Here is an 11,933-nt window from a genome sequence, read left to right as displayed (position 1 = left end):
ACACAAGCTGGATGGTTAGTAGTACAGTGGAACCTCAGGCTACAAACACCTCAGGTTACAGACTCCGCTAATCCAGAAGTAGTGCCTCAGGTAAAGAACTTTACCTCAGGATGAGAACAGAAATCGTGCGGTGGTGGCGCGGTGGCAGCGGGAGGCCCCATTAGCTAAAGTGGTACCTCAGGTTAAGAACGGACCTCTGGAACGAATTACGTTCGTAACCAGAGGTACCACTGTATTGGAAAAAAGAGGTTAAAGATCATGCGTATTTTTCCATATCTGAGGACTCATCCAGACTTCTGCTTGCCTTGCTGCTTTCTCCCAGGGAAACCCAAGCCTTACCACTGCATCGGAGGAAATGTAATTGGGTTTTCTGCAGATTGGCACTTGCTCCAAATCAGTGCTAAAGAGTCGGTTGTCTTGGGGAAAGCAGTGGGACCAACAGAAAACCACTCAGACCCATGCCTAGAAAACACGAGACAAGCAGAAAACCATTTGGACACATACTTTCTAGGCAGGGGAAGCAGAAGTGTGGATGAGCACATGCCTGCTCCGCAAAGAATCCTGGGAGCTGTAGTTTTAAAGGTTGCCTTGAATTGCAATTCTTAAGTGGTAAACTACAATTCCCAGGATTCTTTAGGGAAGGGAACCATGTCCTTTAAAAGTAGGTAGCAGCTGCAGAAATAATGGGTCATCAGCCAGTTTTTGCAAGCACATGAGACTGAAGATTCTAGAATAGGAAAAGAAAGTGGAGTTCTAAAAAGGGGACCAAAAATGGAAGGTAAGGAAGTGGTTTCAGAGCAACAGTTCTGAATGCAGGTGGGAGTTCCCCATGATTTCCTTAGAAAAAAAAACATTACTTCATCCTTTTCCTAAAGTCTTCCCTTCTGTTCCAATCCTCTCTGCTTGTAATCTGCCTGCTGTTCACCCCTTGCTTACTCCTCTTTCTTCTGTACTCTGTGCCCTTTTCTGCACAGAGAAGGCATTAAAAAATAGTCCAAAGAGCTGCCAACCAAATAAAGAGCTTTAACCTAAAGTCACAGAGGCAGGAAGCAAAATGCAGGTTTCTTCTCCTGCAATACCAAAACCCATTAGTAGCACAGGTGTGCATACACCCTTTTTATGATGAACTTCAAAATAGAAGCTCTTTTACACTCATTCTATGAAACAGATCATTCCACTTCTAAAAGCAGACTGTAGAATATCTAGGAACAAGCAGGTGCTCTTGAATTCCTTTGTTACCGTTCTGTGTCGAGTTGACAGCCAGGGCACTCCTATAGCATAGTGAGGCAATCTCAGGCCTTGCGGCTGGTGCAGACAATGCTGAATTGAATAATTGTTCAGTGACACCATTCAATAACGGAAAGTGACAGAGAAGTTATTGGATGCATTATAGGTTGTTATTTTTTTATTATATCTGTGTGTTTGCTCAAAAAGCCTCCACAGATGGAAATATATCCAACAAAGGGAAGTCTATCAGCAGCAATTTAAAGATCCATATGAAGTATTTGGGAGTCAGCTGGGGGAAATTGACTCACTGAGAGAAGAGAATCTCTCTTCTGAAATGTTATTGTAACTTTTATTCTTTCTTTCTACATTTGACTTTTCTGCAAAAAGCAGCATTTTTTTCCCCATCTGCCCCCACCCCCACCCCCAATCCATAACAAGCAAGTTTTTAAATCTGTGTTTATAATCCCTGTCCTCCTACTTGGTCTGTTTCCTGAGGAAATCCCAGAGGCCAGCTCCTAAAGAGTTTTTGTTAATAGGTAATCTGGGTGTTTGGCATATGTCCACTGCCCCATATAAGTATTGTCCCTTGGACGGACAATGTGCCTCCTTAAGCCTTTAAGAGCTTAGACAAATGCTTCCGTGTTGATGCTTTGTCTCCCCAAAAGGTCACCCCACACCCACGGAGCACAAGACTGATTGCTTCTTGCTGTGATGGAGTCTTTTTACAGGAGAAAATCAAACCTTAACACATGTAACAAATTCTACCACCCAGGTCTGAAAATTCATAGCCTGCCAAATCCTGCAGTCCTTATATTTAATTGAGGGGCTCAGTTCTATAGCAGTGCAGCCTCTTACCATAAGTGGGTAGGTAGAAAATCACTTCCATCCACTCCCAACTCCATAATCATAACATGCATGGGCAAACGTAATTACAGGACCTAAGTTAGTTATGACCATGAATTTCAGTGGGTCAGATATGACTAACATTGGAAATAGCCCAATGGCTAATAGTATGCAAAAGCAGTATCCCTTTTGCTGTGGTTTGTGATGACTGCAGCTGCTGCTTATGAAGCTCTGTTTTATTGGATTTCTAGCAGTGATGTAATTGTTCTTACTAGGGGAGTTCTCTTTGACTAACGTCAATAGCACACATGAGTGACTAATAGATTGTTCATGAGGATTTGAAATTTCCCACAATCAGCCCAGCGCAAGCCAATGCATGTTTACACAGAAATAAATCCCTTTATCCTCAATGGGACCTTACTCCCAGGTGTGTGCCTAGGGTTGCAGCCCAGCAGCCCAAATTTAGAAATACTCAGAGATAAATCCCACTAAACTAAATAGAACTTATACCCTAGTAAGTGGGTATAGGCTTACAGCTGCAATGACCCAAAGTGACATGAAAAAAAGATCTTGAGAATCACAGGAAGTCAAGCTTTTCTCACCTATCGAACCCCAGGTAAGGGCATTTTGAAGTGGTATATAGTACTATTTGCCACGTTAATATGGATAACTTTTAGGAAGGCAAACCTTATTACGTACATTATGCTAACAGAACTGAAAAATCCATTACCAGCAAAATCCTCACAAATGTGGATTTTATGTAATCCTTCCATTAGGTAAAGATAAAGGGACCCCCGACCATTAGGTCCAGTCGTGGCCGACTCTGGGGTTGCGGCACTCATCTCGCTTTATTGGCCGAGGGAACCGGCGTACAGCTTCCGGGTCATGTGGCCAGCATGACTAAGCCGCTTCTGGCGAACCAGAGCAGCGCACGGAAACGCCGTTTACCTTCCCGCCGGAGTGGTACCTATTTATCTACTTGCACTTTGAGGTGCTTTCGAACTGCTAGGTTGGCAGGAGCAGGGACCGAGCAACGGGAGCTCACCCCGTCGTGGGGATTCGAACCGCCTTCTGATCGGCAAGTCCTAGGCTCTGTGGTTTAACCTACAGCACCACCCGCGTCCCTAATCCTTCCATTAGTTACCAGTAAATTTCAGTGTGGATGTTATCACACTGCTTTATATTGGAATACTGTAGGGCAAAGCACACCACTGTGGATCTATGTATGTAGTGTGTGTTGGTTGCTACTTCTAGGTGGTTGTGGTGGTGGCTATGGGATGACTGTTTTTCCTGCTTGTATTGAAGGGAGTGGGCAGGGGGTGCATTGACAGTTGGAAGGCAACACCCGGAGAGCAGGAGGAGAAATGCATCTGGAACAAACAAGATACGCAGGGTTGGCTGATAAGCAAAAGGAGTGCACTGCCAAAACGCTTTAGCAACACCCAAAGAGGCAATAAGGCAAATCGAGGAATATGATATGATGAGTTACTGGTGGTGGGGTGGTCGGGAGGTGCTGCAGGAGTATAAATATTGCTTGCTTACGTGTATTAGGGGCCACCAGCCTTTGGAAACAATTCCGCTGGTTGCCTCTGTGCAGATCACAATAAACACTTTTCTCCGAAGGAACTGAATCCCTGGTGCTTCTTTGTCACCTCTATGTCCTGGGTAAGCGGGCAAATGGATCCCAGGTAAATAAGGCTTCAGATTCCCATCTTCTCTTTTCAGGAATATACTAACAAGGAATCCTGGTGGTGTGTTTTTAAGGAGAAAATGTGGCATGAGCTCCTTAGCATGAATGCTTAATCAGGGAAATTACTCCAGGCTCACCAGTAAGAGGAGCCAGCATGCTTCCCAAGCCCTGCAGGTATGTCACTTTAGATTAGAAGATGGATTGAGAAAAGAGATATTTTTAATACAGTCTGGGGAGTTTTGTGCCAACTCTGAAATACTGCATTGGAGTGCATAATTTAATTGTGTAACAAGCAAAGCCGCATGATTTTAAGCCTGGTTCCTTTAAAGGCCAGATTCCTCTTGGCTCGTCAGCTGAAATCTGATCAAATGATCATTGACCTTTCTGCAGACCTTCCAATGCACTGATGCAGAAACAGAAGAGTAGTTTGGAGTCACATATGCTTAGGTAAATAGATGTGCACCAACATGCATGATTTCCACATGGAATTCATGTCATCTTTCAAGGCTGCTGTGTTGTGAGTCTGAATTGCATGTTGTAAATTCAGATATAAGAATACCTGGATTCTTTTTAATTTCAGATTCTTTTATATCTCTCTTGCACAAAGGAAGCCCTGTGTGACTTTAAAAAACCCCCAATATATTCTATGGCATCGGCTCAAGTTATTTTAATAGCATTTGGTGATGAATTTCATCATGCAGTTTAAACAGGGTTAGAAACTAAGATATGAAAGTGGGAAGCTAAATGGCACCTTAAACCTAGGTTATGGGTGCAACAATGGAATGTCTCTAGGCACACTTTTTATAGCAAGAATACAAAGCAGAAAATGAACAAACTGCAGCTAAAATACGTCCATTTTTCACATGGTCTAGTCTAGTCCTTCCCCTGCCCATCCCCCTAATATTCTTAAGAGCGTCTCATCTCCAGTCTTCAGAGAGTAGCTGCAAGTGGGGAGGCAGAAAAATGTCTTCCTTTCCCTCCATTTTGCAGTTTTAATCTGAAATCTTAGGTGCAGTACTGCACCCAGAGCTCAGAATGTGCTCACGCTAATGAAATTCGCTGTCGTAAAATGTGCCTAGAACAATGGGAGTTTCGAACGCTGAGTTTAAGTGGCTTAAACATTCAGGGACAAGGAAATTTAAAGGTCCTCATCAATGAAGCCTTTTCTAGTTCGATAGATGAGGAGTTGAGGCTGAGAGATAAAGTAAGTGGCAACATTTTGTGAACTGTGGACTTTGGAGAACAGCAAAGCAAATTGAAATTGCATGGAGTAAGCAGACTTTTTTTGGGTTGGGGTCTTAAAGACTCAGAATGAACATTTACCGGTACATTTGATTTTCAAACACATGCAGAAGTAAATCTGGATCTTTCTTCATCTGCCTAGAAAGGGAATTGTAGCTTTGGATTATTACTTTTGTTTTGTCATGCCACATGCCCTGAAATTATTTCCATTTGTAAATTAAAAAAAGTTCCACATCTTATGTACAAATTATAACAAGCATATAGAGGGTTTCCTAAATCTTGTCAGTGATGTATTCTGTAACTGAGCCAAGCCATCATCTCTGTGGATGAAATATTATACAGTTATAATTCCTTCCTTCTGCCTTTCCACATGCTCTTGATTTGGCTCCTTGGCATTGGGTAATTAATAGATCAGTAATAATGTAGGCTCCCTGAGGAGTCTTATATCCACAAAGGGTTGGACCAGCGCTGGCACTGAGAGAGCAGAATGGAGTAGCAGCATACAAATGAATTAAACTCCAGCAAGACGTGTGTTTCTCACCACAGCTATCTGCCCCAAAGTCTGATTGCCATATTGCATTATTATCTTTATCGTTATCACATTTATATCCCACTTTTCCTCCAAGTCTCTCCCCCTCCTCATTTTATCCGTATGACAACCTTGTGAGGTACATTAGCCTGAGAGGCAATGACTGGCCCAAGGCCACCCAGTGATCTTCATGGCAGAGTCAAGATTTTAACCTGGGCCTCCCAGATCCCTAATCCTTAGTCCAGCAATCTAACCACTCCATCACATTGGCTTCCACATACTTAAAACATATATGTATACATAACTTAGGCCTCAGTTCTGTAAATGATTACCTTAGGACTCAACAGGACTTACTTTTGAGTATACATGTATAGGATTGCAGTAGGATGGCACTATTAACTAGTTTCAGGTGTCTTAAACTGAGCCAATCAAGGACAACTTCATGACATGAAAAAGTGACCAAACTGGATGACTGGATTCTAAAGGTAAGGATGGATCAAGGTGAAAAAGCAACTCTTTGAAGGCTGTTACATTTCCCATCCGTTCTTGACACCTGCTGGCCGAACGCCACCAGAAACAGGACTGAAAAGATTCTTGCAAGATGAGGCTTTGAAAAGTGATCCAAGGCATGAACACAATCAATCATAGGCATTGTGAACTGAAAAAAAGAAAAGAAAATTGAAAGCAGTGTGAAGTAGCCCTTGGACCAATGTAAGAAGAATAGCAGCTATTATGTTCAAATTACATTAAGTTTTCTCTTTTGTGTAACAATAAGGAACACCCTGTGAAAATATTTGAAGTGCATTACGGTATATTGAAAATTCTAATGCAATAACACAGCTATGCTTTTATAAGAGAAGTTATAAAAGAGAAGTTAAGACCTACTTTTGAAGGAAAGCTAATAAATTCACCACCTATTTCTTTTTCTTTTTTTAAAAAAAGTAATTTAAAAACAAACAAATCTGAGATATAAATAGCGAGTAGAATCCAATGGCTGTTACTCAGGGGCTATTGCTGTGCTGACTGAAGGCATTTTGCAGCGGGGGGGGGGGGCAATTTTTCATGATTCCTCTCAATGTAGCCTTCTGCCCTCCCCTTCCCCAAATCTGCTCCAGCGGGTTGGAGGATCCTCTAGTGCAGAGTTTTTAAGGGTGGAGGCATTGAAGAGGAATGACAAACATGGCCTTTCTCCCTGTTCCACACAGGTAGATGCCTTCAAACAGTACAGCAACATTCATTGGATGCCATCGCCGTTTTTCAGAATATAGGAGAAGATCCTTACTTTATTGAGAGCCAGTGTGGTGTAGTGGTTAAGAGCGGTAGTCTCGTAATCTGGGGAACCGGGTTCGTGTCCCCGCTCTTCCGCATGCAGCTGTTGGTGACCTTGGGCCAGTCACACTTCTCTGAAGTCTCTCAGCCTCACTCACCTCACAGAGTGTTTGTTGTGGGGGAGGAAGGGAAAGGAGAATGTTAGCCGCTTTGAGACTCCTTAAAGGGAGTGAAAGGCGGGATATCAAATCCAAACTCTTCAAACTCTTATTTTAATTTTATTTCAAGATACCAGGATATCTACATATTTTCCTGCTGCAGAGAAAAAGCAGACTGGAGAAATTTTGAGGGGGAGGGGAAAATGGCCCTAAGAGAGTAGGGATGAAACAGCCTCTCCCTGCTATTGCTCCCCTTAAATTTGTAGCCTTCTCCCAGGCCAAATTAGATGTGATAACAGCGATGCATTCATTTGTCCCTAATCTCTCACTCCCAAATAGCAGCTGGGAGTGGGGGCATGAGCTGAATCAGAAGTGTGGTCTGAGATGTCAACCCCCCTCCCTGCCCCATTTTCCTAATGGAAATCTCACACCGAGAGCCACTATTTGCCCTGGTGTTTTTGTTTTTTAAAAAAACCAAAATAAAACTACCTGTGTAGATTTATAGGCAAACAGCGGTCTCAGGTGGCAATTTTCATAAGAGAAAAGTCTAAAAGACACACATCTCTGTGCTGTGATCCAAATCCAGATTTAGCCCTCCTCCATTTTCTATTTGGAGGGGGAGGATATAAAAGGGGGGTGATTCATTCACACATCTTGGCTATCATTTGCAGTTTTGCCCTCTGAGAATGCTTTTGGTTACTTTAAAAAAAAAACACCTGCCAGGTAAAAGTTACATGGAGGGTTTAGCATTATATAAAAGTAACACTGTTCAACATATTCCTTGTCATAAAAAGATTATATGCAGCACTAGGCCACAAGGTGGTGATAATTCTTCACAAAATACCTCAGTCCTTCAGGAAGTGGAATACAGTCAGACAACTGAAGAGGCCGCCCTCTTTTTCCTTTATGCGGTGTCTTTTATAAGCTTGTAGAAGCAGATGTAGCTTTCACTGCAGCCACAGGGAAGAAATTACGCTTCTTTCTCCTGAAGATATTTAATTGATGCTACTCTCAGGTTACCAGATTTTTTTTCAATGAATCTGGGGACACTTTTCAACTTCCTACTAAATAGATGGATTTTGTCAGGGGGCTGATTTGCAAATCCAGGGACTGTCCCCGGGAAACGGGGATGTCTGGTAACCTTATCTACTCCTCAATATCTACATTGAGGCTTATTAGAAGGGCAAGTTGGCATAATGTTCTACTTTTTATAAGCACGTATTGGACACGCTTTATTATTCATCTTATTTCCTATGTATAATTTCTGAAAACAAATGAAATGGTGGGAAGAGAACCATGTATCCTGCCCCAACTCCTCAGAGAAATGATGGGATGAAAATGCCATTAATATTAATGATGATGATGATGATGATGACACAGAATCTTGCTTTAGAACATGGGTAGAGAACCTGTTTCCCTCTAGATGTTGTTGGGCCACAGTCCACCCCTCATTCCTTGACAGAGGCTGATGGGAATTGGAGTCCAATGAGATCTGGAGGGCTATAGGTTACTCCATCCTGCTTTAGGAGAACCTTTTCATTCCTTCACCAACCTGGTCCTCCAGGTGAGGACTTCACTTCCCATTAGCATGGGCCAACAGTCATTCTGGTTCATAGAATCATAGAATCATAGAATCATAGAGTTGGAAGAGACCACAAGGGCCATCGAGTCCAACCCCCTGCCAAGCAGGAAACACCATCAGAGCACTCCTGACATATGGTTGTCAAGGCTCTGCTTAAAGACCTCCAAAGAAGGAGACTCCACCACACTCCTTGGCAGCAAATTCCACTGTCAAACAGCTCTTACTGTCAGGAACTTCTTCCTAATGTTTAGGTGGAATCTTCTTTCTTGTAGTTTGGATCCATTGCTCCGTGTCCGCTTCTCTGGAGCAGCAGAAAACAACCTTTCTCCCTCCTCTATGTGACATCCTTTTATATATTTGAACATGGCTATCATATCACCCCTCAACCTCCTCTTCTCCAGGCTAAACATGCCCAGCTCCCTTAGCCGTTCCTCATAAGGCATCGTTTCCAGGCCTTTGACCATTTTGGTTGCCCTCCTCTGGACACGTTCCAGTTTGTCAGTGTCCTTCTTGAACTGTGGTGCCCAGAACTGGACACAGTACTCCAGGTGAGGTCTGACCAGAGCAGAATACAGTGGCACTATTACTTCCCTTGATCTAGATGCTATACTCCTATCTAGATGCTATACTCCTAATCTAGATGCTATACTCCTAGTTGAGGCGGATGAGAGTTGTTGTCCGGAGGGCACCATGTATATCCTCTAAATTCTCACTGCATTAATGTTAACGAACTGTCCCAAAGCTGCCTGCCACCCATGAATGGCTCAGTATGTGGGGTACTCAACATAAAGATTACTGGCTCAATTGTAATGCTCTAACATGTGAAGAATGCCTTTGAGAATAGCACTCCAGCAACAGAGGCAGATTTAGGGGAGCGCAACCAGTTTGAGTGTGAAGCCTTGGTGGTGGTGCAGAGGGATCCATGACTGTTATGTAGAATGGAAAGGGGAACAAATTTTGGCATCACAAAGGGCACAACTGAAATTTGAGACCTGCCTTTATTGGCAGAGTTTGGTGGAATTAAAGGAATGAAGCAGAAAGTTGTCTCTAAAAACGCTCTATTGAATTGTCAAACATACAAAAAATCTTAAAAATTAATTTGCAAAAAGGTCAATATGCAAAACAAAAGACATTGTTATTATTCTGGTCTGTCCACAGGAGCCTAGTTCCTGCAGATGACGTTTTGCTGCCTTTCCAACAAATCCTCTGGAATAAGGAACTGATTTTGCTTCCCATTCCATAAGAGCGCATATGACACTGGGATTTTGCAAAACTCCTGTACCTAGGTAAATGAAATAAAATTGGGTTGGGATGTCCCTCCTCTTTTATGATTTTATTGTCTAAATTATGACAATAAAGGCTGACTGAATGAATGAATGAATGAATGAATGAATAACTCCTTCATTGTTGCCTTTACATTTTTCTGAGGGTACTCAAAGGTATGGAGTACCAGCACCTTTTTAATGTTAAAAGTGTGGCACTTACTGTAACAACTTCATGGCGATTACCAGCACCATTTTTTCTATATAAAAAGCACTGCCTTTAGCTATTCTATTTTTGCCTTACCAGTCTCTGTTCTTCTTTTTAGCTAGTCTCCTTTTCCTGTCTGGATTCTTTCCTGCCATCTGTCTTCACTTTAGCAGTCTTGGTGTAAATATAAGAAATATTCATATTTCTTCTATGCCTTGAAATATTTTACTCTCCCTGATTCAATATAACATTTGGGCAATTGTGTTGTTCTCAGGTACAGTGGTGCCCCGCAAGACGAACGCCTCGCAAGACGGAAAACCCGCTAGACGAAAGGGTTTTCCGTTTTTGAGCTGCTTCGCAAGACGAATTTCCCTATGGGCTTCCTTCGCAAGACGAAAGCCCATAGGGAAATCTCCGGGACAGCGGGGAAGCGCAGCGCTTCTTCCCCACTGTCCTCGGACCTCCTCCGAAGGCTGGCGGTGGGGCGGAAAGCCCTTCTCCCTGCACCAGCCTTCGGAAGGCTCCTCCGAAGGCTGGCAGTGGGGCGGAAAGCCCTTCTCCCCGCGCCAGCCTTCGGAAGGCTCCTCCGAAGGCTGGCAGTGAGGCGGAAAGCCCTTCTCCCCGCGCCAGCCTTCGGAAGACTCCTCCGAAGGCTGGCGGTGGGGCGGAAAGCCCTTCTCCCCGCGCCAGCCTTCGGAAGGCTCCTCCGAAGGCTGCCGGTGGGGAGAAAAGCCCTTCTCCCTGCGCCAGCCTTCGGATGGCTGTCCTGAAGACTTGCGGTGGGAGGAGGGTTTTCCTTCCCACCGCCAACATTCAGAATGCTGTTCTGAATGTTGGCGGTGGGGAGGAAAAACCCTCCTCCCACCGCAAGCCCCGGGAACAGAGGAGAAGCGCTGCGCCCCTTCCCCTCTGTTCCCGTACCTGTCCTGAAGGCTTGCGGTGGGGAGAAAAGCCCTTCTCCGCACTGCCAGCCTGGCAAGCGGTTTCCATAGGAACGCATTAATTGATTTTCAATGCATTCCTATGGGAAACCGTGCTTCGCAAGACGAAAAACTCGCAAGAAGAAAAAACTTGCGGAACGAATTAATTTCGCCTTGCGAGGCACCACTGTAACGTATTTTTCGCACCATAGGACGCACCGGACAATAGGACGCACTTTGTTTTAGAGGGGGGAGAACAAGAAAAAAAAATTCTCCCCCTCTCTGCCCAGCGCCCCTTCAGTGAAGCGGCAGGAGGCGCTGCACAGAGAGGGGGAGAACTTTCCCCCTCTTGTTTTCCCGCTCTAAAACAAGGTGCCGCTCTAAAACAGGCTACCTTGGAAGCCTGGAGAGTGAGAGGGGTCGGTGTGCACTGACCCCTCTTGCTCTCCAGGCTTCAGGTTCCTTTCGACCTGCTCTTTGGGGCTGGCGGGGGGAAGCCCACCACCAGCCCCAAAGAGCGGGTCAGGGAGCAGCAGAAAGGCGCAGCGGAGAGGATCCTGCCATAGCCGCGCGTCACCTCTCCAGCCGGGAGAGGGTCGCGGGGCTATGGCTCCTTTAGCCCCTCATGCACTCTCCCGGCTGCAGAGGTGACGCGCGGCTATGGCAGGAGCCTTTAAAGCCGCGCGTCACCTCTCCAGCCGGGAGAGGGTCGCGGGGGGCTGCTTTAGCTCCGCGCGCGCTCTCCCAGCTGGAGAGGTGACACGGGGCTGTAGAGGTTCCTGCCATAGCCGTGCGTCACCTCTCCAGCCGGGAGAGGGTCGCGGGGCTATGGCGTCTTCGCTCCATAGGACGCACACACATTTCCCCTTCATTTTTGAAGGGGAAAAGGTGCGTCCTATAGAGCGAAAAATACGGTATGTAATTTGATTCTCAATCTCTCATTTTTATGTGACAAAGTCTCTACTTGATAGCCTTTACTTTCTGAATCCAACAGCCCATTACT

General features: G+C 44.7%; 1 long non-coding RNA gene across 1 annotated transcript; it reads left to right on the top strand.

Moving 5' to 3' along the window:
• Nucleotides 1-2,642: 2,642 nt before the first annotated feature.
• On the top strand, nucleotides 2,643-10,210 carry LOC308582315. Its single transcript, XR_014005621.1, has 4 exons — nucleotides 2,643-2,686; nucleotides 3,796-3,934; nucleotides 9,699-9,826; nucleotides 10,129-10,210. It is a non-coding gene; the product is annotated as an uncharacterized lncRNA (long non-coding RNA).
• Nucleotides 10,211-11,933: the final 1,723 nt, after the last annotated feature.

The sequence above is a fragment of the Podarcis bocagei genome (assembly GCF_964188305.1).
Source record: "Podarcis bocagei genome assembly, chromosome: 2".
NCBI classification, from domain to species: domain Eukaryota; kingdom Metazoa; phylum Chordata; class Lepidosauria; order Squamata; family Lacertidae; genus Podarcis; species Podarcis bocagei.
This window is presented reverse-complemented; position numbering and strand designations above follow the sequence as displayed.